Source organism: Scyliorhinus torazame, chromosome 16 (genome assembly GCF_047496885.1).
Source record: "Scyliorhinus torazame isolate Kashiwa2021f chromosome 16, sScyTor2.1, whole genome shotgun sequence".
NCBI classification, from domain to species: Eukaryota; Metazoa; Chordata; class Chondrichthyes; order Carcharhiniformes; family Scyliorhinidae; genus Scyliorhinus; species Scyliorhinus torazame.
Window position 1 is genome coordinate 127107575 of NC_092722.1, and position 18030 is coordinate 127125604.

The 18030-nt window shown below is 63.4% G+C and overlaps 1 protein-coding gene across 2 annotated transcripts in view; it reads left to right on the forward strand.

The window, feature by feature from the left end:
* Positions 1–220: 220 nt before the first annotated feature.
* Positions 221–18030, forward strand: part of pcgf5b (polycomb group ring finger 5b) — a 340525-nt gene continuing 322715 nt past the window's right edge. The window contains exon 1 of one of the 2 annotated variants that reach the window (XM_072479025.1): positions 221–281. The gene's annotated coding sequence lies outside the window, so the exon portion shown is untranslated. The remainder of the gene's footprint in view (positions 282–18030) is intronic. The other variant, XM_072479026.1, reaches the window with a different exon arrangement.

Below are 18030 nucleotides of genomic sequence, written 5' to 3' on the forward strand. Positions count from 1 at the left end.
GCAGATTGCTAAGCCAATGACATCATATGTTTTGCATGTTGCTAAGACAATGACATCATACGTTTTGTCGGTTGCTAAGGCAATGACATCATCTGTTTTGCAGGTTGCTAAGGTGATGATGTCATGCCTGACCTTGCCATTGCTATGTCAATGATGTCACAAAGACAGACTTTGAATTGGTTTGGTTCTCCCTCCCCTTCCACCACACAGGCAGAGCTGGCGGGCCCTCAGGTACATACGGTCACTGCCCACTGAACCTTTCACTCCCATCAGTCCCTCAGGTACAGTATGGGCACTACACCATTCTCCCCTCAGGTACAGTCTAGCACTGCCCTGTCCCCACCAGCACCCCTCCCCACCTCTCTCTCCACCATCTCTCTATCACCGCCACCCCTTCATGTGCAATTTGGTGCTGTCCCCTCCTCACTTGCTCAAGTAGATTATGATCACAGCAACGGGCTCTTAAGAATAGTATGGGCACAACCCCCATGTTCCTACCCATGACCAGACCTTCAGGTACAAAACAGTGACAGGCCCTACAGCTCCTCTCCCTCCTTCGCCCTTAGAGAGAGCACTGGGAGGGGAAGGGATGGAGTAGAAACGGGGGGAGGAGGAGACAGAGTGGAGAGGACGTCAGGGGACGTCGGAGGAGACAGAGCGAAGGGGGGAGGGCAGACGAAACAGAGCAGGGGGACGGAAGAGAAACAAGGGGGAGTGGCACGGTGACACAGTGGTTAGCACTGCTGACACAGAGCGCCTTGGACCGGGGTTTGAATCCAACCTTGGGTGAATGTCTGTGTGGAGTTTGCACATTCTCCCCGTGTCTGCGAGGGTTTCCTTGGGGTGCTCCAGTTTGCGCACACAGTCCAAAGATGTGCAGATTAGGTGGATTTGCCATGCTAAATTGCCCCTTAGTGTGCACGAATGTACACATTAGGTGGGGTTACGGGGTGGATGCAGACCTGATGGGCTGAATGGTCTCCTTCTGAGCTGTAAGGATTCTATGATTCTATGAGGCAGAGCGGAGGCCGAGGAGACAGAGCTGGTGGGGGGGGGGGGGGGAGGGAGAGACGCGGGAGACAGAACAGGGAGCGGAGGAGACTGAGCAGGGGGGTGGAGGAGACAGAGCGGAGGGGAGGCAGAGGAGACAGAGCGGAGTGGGGCAGAGGCGACAGAGCGGAGGGGAGGCAGAGGAGACAGAGCGGAGTGGGGCAGAGGCGACAGAGCGGAGGGGAGGCAGAGTGGAGGGGAGGCAGAGGAGACAGAGCGGAGGGGAGGCAGAGGAGACTGAGCGAAGGCAGAGGAGACAGAGCGAAGGGTAGGCAGAGGAGACAGAGGAGGGGGCACTGAGGAGACTGCAAAGGGGAGGCAATGGAGACAGCGGAGGGGGAGGCAGGGGAGACAGAGCGGAGGGGAGACAGAGGAGACAGAGTGCAGGTGAGGCAGAGGAGTCAGAGCAGACAGAGTGGAGGGGAGGCAGGGTAGACAGAGCGGAGGGAATGCAGAGGAGACAGAGCGGAGGGAAGGCAGAGGAGGCAGCGGAGGGGGGACTGAGGAGACAGAGTGGAGGGTAGGCAGAGGAGGCAGAGTGGAGGGGAGGCAAAGGACACAGAGCGGGGGAGGCAGGGTAGACAGAGCGGAGGGGAGGCAGAGGAGACAGAGTGGAGTTGGGCAGAGGAGACAGAGCGGAGGGGAGGCAGAGGAGACAGAGCGGAGGGGAAGCAGAGGAGACAGAGCGGAGGGGAGGCAGGGTAGACAGAGCGGAGGGGAGGCAGAGGACACAGAGCGGAGAAGGCAGAGGAGACAGAGCGGAGTGAAGGCAGAGGAGACAGAGTGGAGTGGGGCAGAGGAGACAGAGTGGAGTGGGGCAGAGGAGACAGAGCGGAGGGGAGGCAGAGGAGACAGAGCGGAGTGGAGGCAGAGGAGACAGAGTGGAGTGGGGCAGAGGAGACAGAGTGGAGTGGGGCAGAGGAGACAGAGCGGAGGGGAGGCAGAGGAGACAGAGTGGAGGGTAGGCAGAGGAGGCAGAGTGGAGGGGAGGCAGAGGAGACAGAGCGGAGGGTAGGCAGAGGAGACAGAGTGGAGAGGAGACAGCGGAAGGGAGGCAGAGGAGACAGCGGAGGGGGGACTGAGGAGACAGAGCGGAGGCAGAGGACACAGAGCGGAGAGGGGCAGAGGAGACAGAGCGGAGTGAAGGAAGAGGAGACAGAGTGGAGTGGGGCAGAGGAGACAGAGCGGAGGGAAGGCAGAGGAGACAGAGCTGAGGGAAGGCAGAGGAGACAGAGCGGAGGGAAGGCAGAGGAGACGAGAGTGGAGGGGAGACAGAGGGGAGGGGGGGCAGAGGAGACAGAGCGGAGGGGAGGCAGAGGAGACAGAGCGGAGAGGAGGCAGAGCGGAGGGGAGGCAGAGGAGACAGAGTGGAGGGGGGTCTGAGGAGACAGAGTGGAGGGGAGGCAGAGGAGACAGAGCAGAGGGGAGGCAGAGGAGACAGCGGAGGGGAGGCAGAGGAGACAGAGCGGTGGGGAGGCAGAGGAGACAGAGCGGAGGGGAGGCAGAGGAGACAGAGCGGAGGGGAGGCAGAGGAGACAGAGCGGAGGGGAGGCAGATGAGACAGAGCGGAGGGGAGGCAGAGGAGACAGAGCGGAGAGGAGACAAAGAAGTCCGAGCGGAGGGGGCACTGAGGAGACAGCAAAGGGGAGGCAATGGAGACAGAGCGGAGGGGAGGCAGAGGAGACAGAGTGGAGGGTAGGCAGAGGAGGCAGAGTGGAGGGGAGGCAGAGGAGACAGAGCGGAGGGGAGGCAGAGGAGACAGAGCGGAGGGGAGGCAGAGGAGACAGAGCGGAGAGGAGACAAAGAAGTCCGAGCGGAGGGGGCACTGAGGAGACAGCAAAGGGGAGGCAATGGAGACAGAGTGGAGTGCGGCAGAGGGGACAGAGTGGAGAGGAGGCAGAGGAGAGAGAGCGGAGAGGAGGCAGAGCAGACAGAGTGGAGAGGAGGCAGAGCGGGGGAGAGGCAGAGCGGAGAGGGGCAGAGGAGACAGAGCGGAGAGGGGCAGAGGAGGCAGAGCGGAGAGGAGACAGAGCAGAGGGGAGGCAGAGGAGACAGACAGGAGGGGAGGCAGAGGAGACAAGAGTGGAGGGGAGACAGAGGAAACAGAGCGGAGGGGAGTCAGAGGAGACAGAGTGGAGGGGAGTCTGAGGAGACAGAGTGGAGGGGAGGCAGAGGAGACAGAGTGGAGGGGAGGCAGAGGAGACAGAGCGGAGGGGAGGCAGAGGAGACAGAGCGGTGGGGAGGCAGAGGAGACAGAGCGGAGGGGAGGCAGAGGAGACAGAGCGGAGGGGAGGCAGAGGAGACAGAGTGGAGGGTAGGCAGAGGAGGCAGAGTGGAGGGGAGGCAGAGGAGACAGAGCCGTGGGGAGGCAGAGGAGACAGAGCGGAGGGGAGGCAGAGGAGACAGAGCGGAGGGGAGACAAAGAAGTCCGAGCGGAGGGGGCACTGAGGAGACAGCAAAGGGAAGGCAATGGAGACAGAGTGGAGTGGGGCAGAGGAGACAGAGTGGAGAGGAGGCAGAGGAGAGAGAGCGGAGGGGAGGCAGAGCAGACAGAGTGGAGGGGAGGCAGGGTAGACAGAGCGGAGGGAAGGCAGAGGAGACAGAGCGGAGGGTAGGCAGAGGAGACAGAGTGGAGAGGAGACAGCGGAAGGGAGGCAGAGGAGACAGCGGAGGGGGGACTGAGGAGACAGAGCGGAGGCAGAGGACACAGAGCGGAGAGGGGCAGAGGAGACAGAGCGGAGTGAAGGAAGAGGAGACAGAGTGGAGTGGGGCAGAGGAGACAGAGCGGAGGGGAGGCAGAGGAGACAGAGTGGAGGGGAGTCTGAGGAGACAGAGTGGAGGGGAGGCAGAGGAGACAGAGCGGAGGTGAGGCAGAGGAGACAGAGCGGAGGGGAGGCAGAGGAGACAGAGCGGAGGGGAGGCAGAGGAGACGAGAGTGGAGGGGAGACAGGGGAGGGGGGGGGCAGAGGAGACAGAGCGGAGGGGAGGCAGAGGAGACAGAGCGGAGGGAAGGCAGAGGAGACAGAGCGGAGAGGAGGCAGAGCGGAGGGGAGGCAGAGGAGACAGAGTGGAGGGGAGGCAGAGGAGACAGAGCGGAGGCAGAGCAGACAGGGTGGAGGGGTGTGCAGTGGTCAGAGTGGAGGGGGAAGCAGAAGAGAGGATGCGGAGAGGGGGAAATGGAAGAGACAAAGCAGAGGGGGCAGAGGAGGCAGAGCGGAGAGGAGACAGACAGGAGGGGAGGCAGAGGAGACAAGAGTGGAGGGGAGGCAGAGGAAACAGAGCGGAGGGGAGTCAGAGGAGACAGAGTGGAGGGGAGTCTGAGGAGACAGAGTGGAGGGGAGGCAGAGGAGACAGAGCGGAGGGGAGGCAGAGGAGACAGAGCGGAGAGGAGACAGACAGGAGGGGAGGCAGAGGAGACAAGAGTGGAGGGGAGGCAGAGGAAACAGAGCGGAGGGGAGTCAGAGGAGACAGAGTGGAGGGGAGGCAGAGGAAACAGAGTGGAGGGGAGTCAGAGGAGACAGAGCGGAGAGGGGCAGAGGAGGCAGAGCGGAGAGGAGACAGACAGGAGGGGAGGCAGAGGAGACAAGAGTGGAGGGGAGGCAGAGGAAACAGAGCGGAGGGGAGTCAGAGGAGACAGAGTGGAGGGGAGGCAGAGGAGACAGAGCAGAGGGGAGGCAGAGGAGACAGAGCGGAGGGGAGGCAGAGGAGACAGAGCGGTGGGGAGGCAGAGGAGACAGAGCGGAGGGGAGGCAGAGGAGACAGAGCGGAGGGGAGGCAGAGGAGACAGAGCGGAGGGGAGGCAGAGGAGACAGAGTGGAGGGGAGGCAGAGGAGGCAGAGTGGAGGGGAGGCAGAGGAGACAGAGCAGAGGGGAGGCAGAGGAGACAGAGCGGAGGGGAGGCAGAGGAGACAGAGCGGAGAGGAGACAAAGAAGTCCGAGCGGAGGGGGCACTGAGGAGACAGCAAAGGGGAGGCAATGGAGACAGAGTGGAGTGGGGCAGAGGAGACAGAGTGGAGAGGAGGCAGAGGAGAGAGAGCGGAGGGGAGGCAGAGCAGACAGAGTGGAGGGGAGGCAGGGTAGACAGAGCGGAGGGAAGGCAGAGGAGACAGAGCGGAGGGTAGGCAGAGGAGACAGAGTGGAGAGGAGACAGCGGAAGGGAGGCAGAGGAGACAGCGGAGGGGGGACTGAGGAGACAGAGCGGAGGCAGAGGACACAGAGCGGTGAGGGGCAGAGGAGACAGAGCGGAGTGAAGGAAGAGGAGACAGAGTGGAGTGGGGCAGAGGAGACAGAGCGGAGGGGAGGCAGAGGAGACAGAGCGGCGGGAAGGCAGAGGAGACGAGAGTGGAGGGGAGACAGAGGGGAGGGGACCCAGAGGAGACAGAGCGGAGGGGAGGCAGAGGAGACAGAGCGGAGGGAAGGCAGAGGAGACAGAGCGGAGGAGGCAGAGCGGAGGGGAGGCAGAGGAGACAGAGTGGAGGGGAGGCAGAGGAGACAGAATGGAGGGGAGGCAGTGGAGACAGAGCGGAGGCAGAGCAGACAGGGTGGAGGGGTGTGCAGTGGTCAGAGTGGAGGGGGGAAGCAGAAGAGATGATGCGGAGAGGGGGAAATGGAAGAGACAAAGCAGAGGGGGCAGAGGAGGCAGAGCGGAGAGGAGACAGACAGGAGGGGAGGCAGAGGAGACAAGAGTGGAGGGGAGGCAGAGGAAACAGAGCGGAGGGGAGTCAGAGGAGACAGAGTGGAGGGGAGTCAGAGGAGACAGAGTGGAGGGGAGTCAGAGGAGACAGAGTGGAGGGGAGGCAGAGGAGACAGAGCGAAGGGGAGGCAGAGGAGACAGAGCGGAGGGGAGGCAGAGGAGACAGAGCGGTGGGGAGGCAGAGGAGACAGAGCGGAGGGGAGGCAGAGGAGACAGAGCGGAGGGGAGGCAGAGGAGACAGAGCGGAGGGGAGGCAGAGGAGACAGAGCGGAGGGGAGGCAGAGGAGACAGAGCGGAGGGGAGGCAGAGGAGACAGAGCGGTGGGGAGGCAGAGGAGACAGAGCGGAGGGAAGGCAGAGGAGACGAGAGTGGAGGGGAGACAGAGGGGAGGGGGGCAGAGGAGACAGAGCGGAGGGGAAGCAGAGGAGACAGAGCGGAGGGAAGGCAGAGGAGACAGAGCGGAGGGGAGGCAGAGGAGGCAGAGTGGAGGGTAGGCAGAGGAGGCAGAGTGGAGGGGAGGCAGGGTAGACAGAGCGGAGGGGAGGCAGAGGAGACAGAGCGGAGGGGAGGCAGAGGAGACAGAGCGGAGAGGAGACAAAGAAGTCCGAGCGGAGGGGGCACTGAGGAGACAGCAAAGGGGAGGCAATGGAGACAGAGTGGAGTGGGGCAGAGGAGACAGAGTGGAGAGGAGGGAGAGGAGAGAGAGCGGAGGGGAGGCAGAGCAGACAGAGTGGAGGGGAGGCAGGGGAGACAGAGCGGAGGGGAGGCAGAGGAGACAGAGCGGAGGGGAGGCAGAGGAGACAGAGCGGAGGGGAGGCAGAGGAGACAGAGCGGTGGGGAGGCAGAGGAGACAGAGCGGAGGGAAGGCAGAGGAGACGAGAGTGGAGGGGAGACAGAGGGGAGGGGGGCAGAGGAGACAGAGCGGAGGGGAAGCAGAGGAGACAGAGCGGAGGGAAGGCAGAGGAGACAGAGCGGAGGGGAGGCAGAGGAGGCAGAGTGGAGGGTAGGCAGAGGAGGCAGAGTGGAGGGGAGGCAGGGTAGACAGAGCGGAGGGGAGGCAGAGGAGACAGAGCGGAGGGGAGGCAGGGGAGACAGAGCGGACAGGAGACAAAGAAGTCCGAGCGGAGGGGGCACTGAGGAGACAGCAAAGGGGAGGCAATGGAGACAGAGTGGAGTGGGGCAGAGGAGACAGAGTGGAGAGGAGGGAGAGGAGAGAGAGCGGAGGGGAGGCAGAGCAGACAGAGTGGAGGGGAGGCAGGGGAGACAGAGCGGAGGGAAGGCAGAGGAGACAGAGCGGAGGGTAGGCAGAGGAGACAGAGTGGAGAGGAGACAGCGGAAGGGAGGCAGAGGAGACAGCGGAGGGGGGACTGAGGAGACAGAGCGGAGGCAGAGGACACAGAGCGGAGAGGGGCAGAGGAGACAGAGCGGAGTGAAGGAAGAGGAGACGAGAGTGGAGGGGAGACAGGGGAGGGGGGGCAGAGGAGACAGAGCGGAGGGGAGGAAGAGGAGACAGAGCGGTGGGGAGGCAGAGGAGACAGAGCGTAGGGGAGGCAGAGGAGACAGAGCGGAGGGGAGGCAGAGGAGACAGAGCGGAGAGGAGACAAAGAAGTCCGAGCGGAGGGGGCACTGAGGAGACAGCAAAGGGGAGGCAATGGAGACAGAGCGGAGGGGAGGCAGAGGAGACAGAGTGGAGGGTAGGCAGAGGAGGCAGAGTGGAGGGGAGGCAGAGGAGACAGAGCGGAGGGGAGGCAGAGGAGACAGAGCGGAGGGGAGGCAGAGGAGACAGAGCGGAGAGGAGACAAAGAAGTCCGAGCGGAGGGGGCACTGAGGAGACAGCAAAGGGGAGGCAATGGAGACAGAGTGGAGTGGGGCAGAGGAGACAGAGTGGAGAGGAGGCAGAGGAGAGAGAGCGGAGGGGAGGCAGAGCAGACAGAGTGGAGGGGAGGCAGAGCGGGGGAGAGGCAGAGCGGAGAGGGGCAGAGGAGACAGAGCGGAGAGGGGCAGAGGAGGCAGAGCGGAGAGGAGACAGAGCGGAGGGGAGGCAGAGGAGACAGACAGGAGGGGAGGCAGAGGAGACAAGAGTGGAGGGGAGACAGAGGAAACAGAGCGGAGGGGAGTCAGAGGAGACAGAGTGGAGGGGAGTCTGAGGAGACAGAGTGGAGCGGAGGCAGAGGAGACAGAGCGGAGGGGAGGCAGAGGAGACAGAGTGGAGGGGAGGCAGAGGAGACAGAGTAGAGGGGAGGCAGAGGAGACAGAGCGGAGGGGAGGCAGAGGAGACAGAGCGGTGGGGAGGCAGAGGAGACAGAGCTGTGGGGAGGCAGAGGAGACAGAGCGGAGGGGAGGCAGAGGAGACAGAGTGGAGGGTAGGCAGAGGAGGCAGAGTGGAGGGGAGGCAGAGGAGACAGAGCGGAGGGGAGGCAGAGGAGACAGAGCGGAGGGGAGGCAGAGGAGACAGAGCGGAGGGGAGACAAAGAAGTCCGAGCGGAGGGGACACTGAGGAGACAGCAAAGGGGAGGCAATGGAGACAGAGTGGAGTGGGGCAGAGGAGACAGAGTGGAGAGGAGGCAGAGGAGAGAGAGCGGAGGGGAGGCAGAGCAGACAGAGTGGAGGGGAGGCAGGGTAGACAGAGCGGAGGGAAGGCAGAGGAGACAGAGCGGAGGGTAGGCAGAGGAGACAGAGTGGAGAGGAGACAGCGGAAGGGAGGCAGAGGAGACAGCGGAGGGGGGACTGAGGAGACAGAGCGGAGGCAGAGGACACAGAGCGGAGAGGGGCAGAGGAGACAGAGCGGAGTGAAGAAAGAGGAGACAGAGCGGAGGGGAGGCAGAGGAGACAGAGCGGAGGGGAGGCAGAGGAGACAGAGCGGAGGGGAGGCAGAGGAGACAGAGCGGAGGGGAGGCAGAGGAGACAGAGCGGAGGGGAGGCAGAGGAGACAGAGCGGAGAGGAGACAAAGAAGTCCGAGCGGAGGGGGCACTGAGGAGACAGCCAAGGGGAGGCAATGGAGACAGAGTGGAGTGGGGCAGAGGAGACAGAGTGGAGAGGAGGCAGAGGAGAGAGAGCGGAGGGGAGGCAGAGGAGACAGAGTGGAGAGGAGACAGCGGAAGGGAGGCAGAGGAGACAGCGGAGGGGGGACTGAGGAGACAGAGCGGAGGCAGAGGACACAGAGCGGAGAGGGGCAGAGGAGACAGAGCGGAGTGAAGGAAGAGGAGACAGAGTGGAGTGGGGCAGAGGAGACAGAGCGGAGGGGAGGCAGAGGAGACAGAGCGGAGGGAAGGCAGAGGAGACGAGAGTGGAGGGGAGACAGAGGGGAGGGGGGGCAGAGGAGATAGAGCGGAGGGGAGGCAGAGGAGACAGAGCGGAGGGAAGGCAGAGGAGACAGAGCGGAGAGGAGGCAGAGCGGAGGGGAGGCAGAGGAGACAGAGTGGAGGGGAGGCAGAGGAGACAGAGCGGAGGCAGAGCAGACAGGGTGGAGGGGTGTGCAGTGGTCAGACTGGAGGGGGGAAGCAGAAGAGATGATGCGGAGAGGGGGAAATGGAAGAGACAAAGCAGAGGGGGCAGAGGAGGCAGAGCGGAGAGGAGACAGACAGGAGGGGAGGCAGAGGAGACAAGAGTGGAGGGGAGGCAGTGGAAACAGAGCGGAGGGGAGTCAGAGGAGACAGAGTGGAGGGGAGTCTGAGGAGACAGAGTGGAGGGGAGGCAGAGGAGACAGAGCGGAGGGGAGGCAGAGGAGACAGAGCGGAGGGGAGGCAGAGGAGACAGAGCGGTGGGGAGGCAGAGGAGACAGAGCGGAGGGAAGGCAGAGGAGACGAGAGTGGAGGGGAGACAGAGGGGAGGGGGGGCAGAGGAGACAGAGCGGAGGGAAGGCAGAGGAGACAGAGCGGAGAGGAGGCAGAGCGGAGGGGAGGCAGAGGAGACAGAGCGGAGGGGAGGCAGAGGAGACAGAGTGGAGGGTAGGCAGAGGAGGCAGAGTGGAGGGGAGGCAGAGGAGACAGAGCGGAGGGGAGGCAGAGGAGACAGAGCGGAGGGGAGGCAGAGGAGACAGAGCGGAGAGGAGACAAAGAAGTCCGAGCGGAGGGGGCACTGAGGAGACAGCAAAGGGGAGGCAATGGAGACAGAGTGGAGTGGGGCAGAGGAGACAGAGTGGAGAGGAGGCAGAGGAGAGAGAGCGGAGGGGAGGCAGAGCAGACAGAGTGGAGGGGAGGCAGGGTAGACAGAGCGGAGGGAAGGCAGAGGAGACAGAGCGGAGGGTAGGCAGAGGAGACAGAGTGGAGAGGAGACAGCGGAAGGGAGGCAGAGGAGACAGCGGAGGGGGGACTGAGGAGACAGAGCGGAGGCAGAGGACACAGAGCGGAGAGGGGCAGAGGAGACAGAGCGGAGTGAAGGAAGAGGAGACAGAGTGGAGGGGAGACAGAGGGGAGGGGGGGGCAGAGGAGACAGAGCGGAGGGGAGGCAGAGGAGACAGAGCGGAGGGAAGGCAGAGGAGACAGAGCGGAGAGGAGGCAGAGCGGAGGGGAGGCAGAGGAGACAGAGTGGAGGGGAGGCAGAGGAGACAGAGCGGAGGCAGAGCAGACAGGGTGGAGGGGTGTGCAGTGGTCAGAGTGGAGGGGGGAAGCAGAAGAGATGATGCGGAGAGGGGGAAATGGAAGAGACAAAGCAGAGGGGGCAGAGGAGGCAGAGCGGAGAGGAGACAGACAGGAGGGGAGGCAGAGGAGACAAGAGTGGAGGGGAGGCAGAGGAAACAGAGCGGAGGGGAGTCAGAGGAGACAGAGTGGAGGGGAGTCTGAGGAGACAGAGTGGAGGGGAGGCAGAGGAGACAGAGCGGAGGGGAGGCAGAGGAGACAGAGCGCAGGGGAGGCAGAGGAGACAGAGCGGAGGGGAGGCAGAGGAGACAGAGCGGAGGGGAGGCAGAGGAGACGGAGCGGAGGGGAGGCAGAGGAGACGGAGCGGAGGGGAGGGAGAGGAGACGGAGCGGAGGGGAGGCAGAGGAGACAGAGTGGAGGGGAGGCAGAGGAGACAGAGCGGAGGGAATGCAGAGGAGATGGAGGGAATGCAGAGGAGACAGAGCGGAGGCAGTGGAGACAGAGCGGAGAGGAGACAAAGAAGTCCGAGCGGAGGGTGCGCTGAGGAGACAGCAAAGGGGAGGCAATGGAGACAGAGCGGAGGGGAGGCAGAGGAGACAGGGCGGAGGGGAGGCAGAGGAGACAGAGCGGAGGGGAGGCAGAGGAGACAGAGCGGAGGGGAGGCAGAGGAGAGTGGGGCAGAGGAGACAGAGCGGAGGGAAGGCAGAGGAGACAAAGAGGGGAGGCAGAGGAGACAGAGGGGAGGGGAGGCAGAGGAGACAGAGGGGAGGGGAGGCAGAGCGGAGGGGAGGCAGAGGAGACAGAGCGCAGGGAAGGCAGAGGAGACAGAGCGGAGGGGAGGCAGAGGAGACAAAGAGGGGAGGCAGAGGAGACAGAGGGGAGGGGAGGCAGAGGAGACAGAGCGGAGAGGAGGCAGAGCGGAGGGGAGGCAGAGGAGACAGAGCGGAGGGGAGGCAGAGCGGGGGGAGGCAGAGCGGAGAGGGGCAGAGGAGACAGAGTGGAGTGGAGGCAGAGGAGACAGAGCGGAGGGGAGGCAGAGGAGACAGAGCGGAGGGGAGGCAGAGGAGACGGAGCGGAGGGGAGGCAGAGGAGACGGAGCGGAGGGGAGGGAGAGGAGACGGAGCGGAGGGGAGGCAGAGGAGACAGAGTGGAGGGGAGGCAGAGGAGACAGAGCGGAGGGAATGCAGAGGAGATGGAGGGAATGCAGAGGAGACAGAGCGGAGGCAGTGGAGACAGAGCGGAGAGGAGACAAAGAAGTCCGAGCGGAGGGTGCGCTGAGGAGACAGCAAAGGGGAGGCAATGGAGACAGAGCGGAGGGGAGGCAGAGGAGACAGGGCGGAGGGGAGGCAGAGGAGACAGAGCGGAGGGGAGGCAGAGGAGACAGAGCGGAGGGGAGGCAGAGGAGAGTGGGGCAGAGGAGACAGAGCGGAGGGAAGGCAGAGGAGACGAGAGTGGAGGGGAGACAGAGGGGAGGGGGGGCAGAGGAGACAGAGCGGAGGGAAGGCAGAGGAGACAGAGCGGAGAGGAGGCAGAGCGGAGGGGAGGCAGAGGAGACAGAGCGGAGGGGAGGCAGAGGAGACAGAGTGGAGGGTAGGCAGAGGAGGCAGAGTGGAGGGGAGGCAGAGGAGACAGAGCGGAGGGGAGGCAGAGGAGACAGAGCGGAGGGGAGGCAGAGGAGACAGAGCGGAGAGGAGACAAAGAAGTCCGAGCGGAGGGGGCACTGAGGAGACAGCAAAGGGGAGGCAATGGAGACAGAGTGGAGTGGGGCAGAGGAGACAGAGTGGAGAGGAGGCAGAGGAGAGAGAGCGGAGGGGAGGCAGAGCAGACAGAGTGGAGGGGAGGCAGGGTAGACAGAGCGGAGGGAAGGCAGAGGAGACAGAGCGGAGGGTAGGCAGAGGAGACAGAGTGGAGAGGAGACAGCGGAAGGGAGGCAGAGGAGACAGCGGAGGGGGGACTGAGGAGACAGAGCGGAGGCAGAGGACACAGAGCGGAGAGGGGCAGAGGAGACAGAGCGGAGTGAAGGAAGAGGAGACAGAGTGGAGGGGAGACAGAGGGGAGGGGGGGGCAGAGGAGACAGAGCGGAGGGGAGGCAGAGGAGACAGAGCGGAGGGAAGGCAGAGGAGACAGAGCGGAGAGGAGGCAGAGCGGAGGGGAGGCAGAGGAGACAGAGTGGAGGGGAGGCAGAGGAGACAGAGCGGAGGCAGAGCAGACAGGGTGGAGGGGTGTGCAGTGGTCAGAGTGGAGGGGGGAAGCAGAAGAGATGATGCGGAGAGGGGGAAATGGAAGAGACAAAGCAGAGGGGGCAGAGGAGGCAGAGCGGAGAGGAGACAGACAGGAGGGGAGGCAGAGGAGACAAGAGTGGAGGGGAGGCAGAGGAAACAGAGCGGAGGGGAGTCAGAGGAGACAGAGTGGAGGGGAGTCTGAGGAGACAGAGTGGAGGGGAGGCAGAGGAGACAGAGCGGAGGGGAGGCAGAGGAGACAGAGCGCAGGGGAGGCAGAGGAGACAGAGCGGAGGGGAGGCAGAGGAGACAGAGCGGAGGGGAGGCAGAGGAGACGGAGCGGAGGGGAGGCAGAGGAGACGGAGCGGAGGGGAGGGAGAGGAGACGGAGCGGAGGGGAGGCAGAGGAGACAGAGTGGAGGGGAGGCAGAGGAGACAGAGCGGAGGGAATGCAGAGGAGATGGAGGGAATGCAGAGGAGACAGAGCGGAGGCAGTGGAGACAGAGCGGAGAGGAGACAAAGAAGTCCGAGCGGAGGGTGCGCTGAGGAGACAGCAAAGGGGAGGCAATGGAGACAGAGCGGAGGGGAGGCAGAGGAGACAGGGCGGAGGGGAGGCAGAGGAGACAGAGCGGAGGGGAGGCAGAGGAGACAGAGCGGAGGGGAGGCAGAGGAGAGTGGGGCAGAGGAGACAGAGCGGAGGGAAGGCAGAGGAGACAAAGAGGGGAGGCAGAGGAGACAGAGGGGAGGGGAGGCAGAGGAGACAGAGGGGAGGGGAGGCAGAGCGGAGGGGAGGCAGAGGAGACAGAGCGCAGGGAAGGCAGAGGAGACAGAGCGGAGGGGAGGCAGAGGAGACAAAGAGGGGAGGCAGAGGAGACAGAGGGGAGGGGAGGCAGAGGAGACAGAGCGGAGAGGAGGCAGAGCGGAGGGGAGGCAGAGGAGACAGAGCGGAGGGGAGGCAGAGCGGGGGGAGGCAGAGCGGAGAGGGGCAGAGGAGACAGAGTGGAGTGGAGGCAGAGGAGACAGAGCGGAGGGGAGGCAGAGGAGACAGAGCGGAGGGGAGGCAGAGGAGACGGAGCGGAGGGGAGGCAGAGGAGACGGAGCGGAGGGGAGGGAGAGGAGACGGAGCGGAGGGGAGGCAGAGGAGACAGAGTGGAGGGGAGGCAGAGGAGACAGAGCGGAGGGAATGCAGAGGAGATGGAGGGAATGCAGAGGAGACAGAGCGGAGGCAGTGGAGACAGAGCGGAGAGGAGACAAAGAAGTCCGAGCGGAGGGTGCGCTGAGGAGACAGCAAAGGGGAGGCAATGGAGACAGAGCGGAGGGGAGGCAGAGGAGACAGGGCGGAGGGGAGGCAGAGGAGACAGAGCGGAGGGGAGGCAGAGGAGACAGAGCGGAGGGGAGGCAGAGGAGAGTGGGGCAGAGGAGACAGAGCGGAGGGAAGGCAGAGGAGACAAAGAGGGGAGGCAGAGGAGACAGAGGGGAGGGGAGGCAGAGGAGACAGAGCGCAGGGAAGGCAGAGGAGACAGAGCGGAGGGGAGGCAGAGGAGACAGAGCGGAGGGGAGGCAGAGCAGACAGAACGGAGGGGAGGCAGAGCAGACAGGGTGGAGGGGTGTGCAGTGGTCAGAGTGGAGGGGGGAAGCAGAAGAGATGATGCGGAGAGGGGGAAATGGAAGAGACAAAGCAGAGGGGGGGGGGGCCCGCGAAGAGATAGGGGGATTGGAGGGAGCAGAGACAGAGCGCGCGGGGGGGGGGGGGGGGGAGGATGCGGGTGAGAGTGTGTGGTTAGTTTTCTGTGCGGGGTTAGGGATTGGGGTTAGTGTTATGTGGTGGGAGTGTGGGGATTGATCCGGGAGGTGGGGAGTGATCCGGGTGAAGGGAGGGGGGGGGAGGGCGATCGGGATTGATCTGGGTAAACAGGGTGAAAGGGGGGTGGGGGTGATCCTGCTGGGGAGTGTGAGGTGGTGATCGGGGTTGTGGGAAGTGATCCGGGTGAACCAGCTGAAGAGGATGGGGGGAGTGAAATAGGTGAAGAGGGAGTGATGCAGTTGAAGGGGTGGAGTGAACCAGCTAGAGGGGGCATGGGGAGTGATCTGGGTGCAGGGTGGGGGAATGATGTGGCCGAAGGGGGGGGGCGTGATCTGGGTGACGGGTGGAGAGTGATCCGGATGAGGAGGGGGGAGTGATCTGGGTGACTGATCCTGGTGAAGGGGGGGGGATTGGCCTAGGTGAAAGGTGAAGCGGAGCGATCCGGGTGAAAGGGGAGGTGGAGTGATCTGGGAGAATGAAGGGGTAGTGATTCGGGTGAAAGGGTAGGGGGGTGATCTGGGTGAAGAGGGGAGTGATCCGGGTAAGGGGGAGTGATCGGGGCGAGATTTGATTCAGATGAAAGGGGAGATGGAGTGATCCGGTGAAGTTAGGAGTAATCTGCATGAGGTGATCCGGGTAATGGGGAGGAGGGGCTGTAATTGGGGTGAGGGAAGGGGGAGAGTGTGGTCCGGGTGAAAGGGGAGGGGGAGTGATCCGGGTGAAGTGAAGTGTGGGGGGGGGGGGCGGGGGGTGACGGGGGGAGTGATCAGGGTGAAGGGGGGAATCGATCAGGGTGAAGGGGGGATCAGGGGGGGCGGGTCATTTGGGAGATGGGGTAAGAGTGATCCGGGAATGGGGAGTGATCCAGGTGAAGTGATCCGTGTGACGGGGGGAGTCATCCAGTGAACGGGGAGGGGAAGTGATCCAGGTGGCGGGGCGGGGAGGAGTTATCTGGGTGAAGGCGCAGTGATCCGGGTGAAGGGGGGAAGAGTGATCCAGGCGAAGGGGAGTGATCCGGGTGAAGGGGGAGGAATGATCCAGGTGAAGGGGGAGGAGTGATCCGGGTGAAAGGGGGAGAGTGATCCGGATGAAGGGGGGAGTGAGATCCGGGTGAAGGGGAGTGAGATCCGGGTGAAGGGGAGTGAGTGATCCGGGTGAAGAGTGATCTGGGTGAAGGGGGGAGAGTGATCCAGGTGAAGGGAGGAGAGTGATCCGGGTGAAGGGGGAGAGTGATCCGGGTGAAGGGCGGAGAGTGATCCGGGTGAAGGGCGGAGAATGATCCGGGTGAAGAGTGATCCGGGTGAAGGGGGAGAGTGATCCGGGTGAAGGGGGGAGAGTGATCCGGGTGAAGGGGGGAGAGTGATCCGGGTGAAGGGGTTATCCGGGTGAAGGTGGAGGGGTTATCCGGGTGAAGGTGGAGGGGTTATCCGGGTGAAGGGGGAGGAGTGATCCGGGTGAAGGGGGGTAAGAGTGATCCGGGTGAAGGGGAGTGAGATCCAGGTGAAGGGGGTGAGTGATCCGGGTGAAGGGAGAGTGATCCGGGTGAAGGGGGAGTGATCTGGTGAAGGGGGGGGTTGATCTGGGTGAAGGGGGAGTGATCTGGGTGAAGGGGTAGTGATCTGAGTGAAGGAGGGGGAAGTGGTCGGGAGAAGGGGGGAATGATCCGGGTGAAGGAGGAGAATGATCGGGTGAAGGAGGGGAATGATCCGGGTGAAGGAGGGGAATGATACGGGTGAAGGGGATGAATGATCCCGGTCAAGGGCGAGTGATCCGGGTGAAAGGGGGGGGTGATCTGAGTGAAGGAGGGGGGAGTGATTGGGTGAAGGCGGGAATGATCCGGGTGAAGGAGGGGAATGATCCAGGTGAAGGGGGGGCGGGGAGTGATCTGGGTGAAGGGGATGATCCGGGTGAGGGGGGTGATCCAGGTGAAGTGGGGAGGGGGTCACGGTAGCCTTGTGGATAGCACAATTGCTTCACAGCTCCAGGGTCCCAGGTTCGATTCCAGCTTGGGTCACTGTCTGTGCGGAGTCTGCACATCCTCCCCGTGTGTGCGTGGGTTTCCTCCGGGTGCTCCGGTTTCCTCCCACAGTCCAAAGATGTGCGGGTTAGGTGGATTGGCCATGATAAATTGCCCTTAGTGTCCAAAATTGCCCTTAGTGTTGGGTGGGGTTACTGGGTTATGGGGATAGGGTGGCGGTGTTGACCTTGGGTAGGGTGCTTTTTCCAAGAGCCGGTGCAGACCCGATGGGCCGAATGGCCTCCTTCTGCACTGTAAATTCTATGATAATCTATGAAGTGATCCGGGTGAAGTGGGGGTGATCTGGTTGGAGTGGGGTGATCCGGGTGAAGGGGTGATCCGAGTGAGGGGGGGGTGATCCGGGTGAGGGGGGTGATCCGGGTGAGGGGGGATCTGGCTGAAGTGGGGGGAGTGATCGGGTGATGATCCGGATGAAGTGGAGGGGAGTGATCCAGGTGAAGGGTGATTCGGCTGAAGGAGGGGGGGGTGGCCGAGTGAAGGGAGGGGCGATGATCCTGGTGAAGGAGTGATCCGGGTGAAGGAGGGGGAGTGATCCGGATGATGGGGGGATTGATCCGGGTGAAATTATCTGGGTGAGGGGAAGTGATCCGGGTGGACGTGGGGGGAGTGATCCGGTTGGGGGGGAAGTGATCCGGGTGGAGGATTGATCCGGGTGAAGGGGGGGTCATCCGGATGAAGTGGAGGGGAGTGGTCCGGGTGTAGGGGAGTGATCCGGGTGGAGGGGGAGGTATCCCTGTGAGGGGGAGGGGGAGTGATCCGGGTGAAGGGGGAGTGATCTGGGTGAGTGATGTGAGTGTGGGAATGGGGGGGGGGGGGAAGTGATCCGGTTGGAGTTATCCAGGTGGAGGGGGGATGATCTGGGTGAGGGGGGGGGGCAAGTCATCCGGGTGGGGGGGGGGGGGGGGAAGAGTGATCAGGGTAGATGGGGGAGGAGCGATCCGGGTGAAGGGGGGGGAGAGTGTTCCGGGTGAGTGGGGGGGGCATGATCCAGGTAGAGACGGGAGTGATCCGGGTGGAGGGGGGGGATTGATCCGGGTGAGGGGAGTGATGCGGGTGAAGGGGGGATGATCCGGGTGGGTGATGTGGGTGAGGGGGGGTGGGAGTGATCTGGGTGAGGGGGGCGGGGGTGATCCGGGTAAGGGGTGGAGGGGGAGTGATCCGGGTGAGGTGATCCGGGTGAAGGGGAGGGTAGTGATCCAGATGAAGGGGAATGATCCGGGTGAAGTGGTCCGGGTTAAGGGGGGTGATCCAGGTGGAGGGGAGGGGGGGGGGGGGGGGGGGGAGTGGCCGGGTGAGTGATCCCGGTGTATGAGTGATCCGGGTGAAGTGGGGGGTAGGTGATCCAGGTAAAGAAGGTGAGTGATCCCAGTGAAGGGGGAGTGATCAGGGTGAAGGGTGAGTGATCCGGGTGAAGGAGTCATCCGGATAAAGGAGGGGGAGTGATCCGAGTGAAGGGTGAGTGATCCGGGTGAAGGGTGAGTGATCCGGGTGAAGCGGGTGTGATCTGGGTGAAGGGGGGGTGAAGTGGTCGGGTGAAGGGGGGAATGATCCCGTACCAGCCTCCCTGAACAGACGCCGGAATGTGGCGACTAGGGGCTTTTCACAGTAACTTCATTGAAGCCTACTCGTGACAATAAGCGATTTTCATT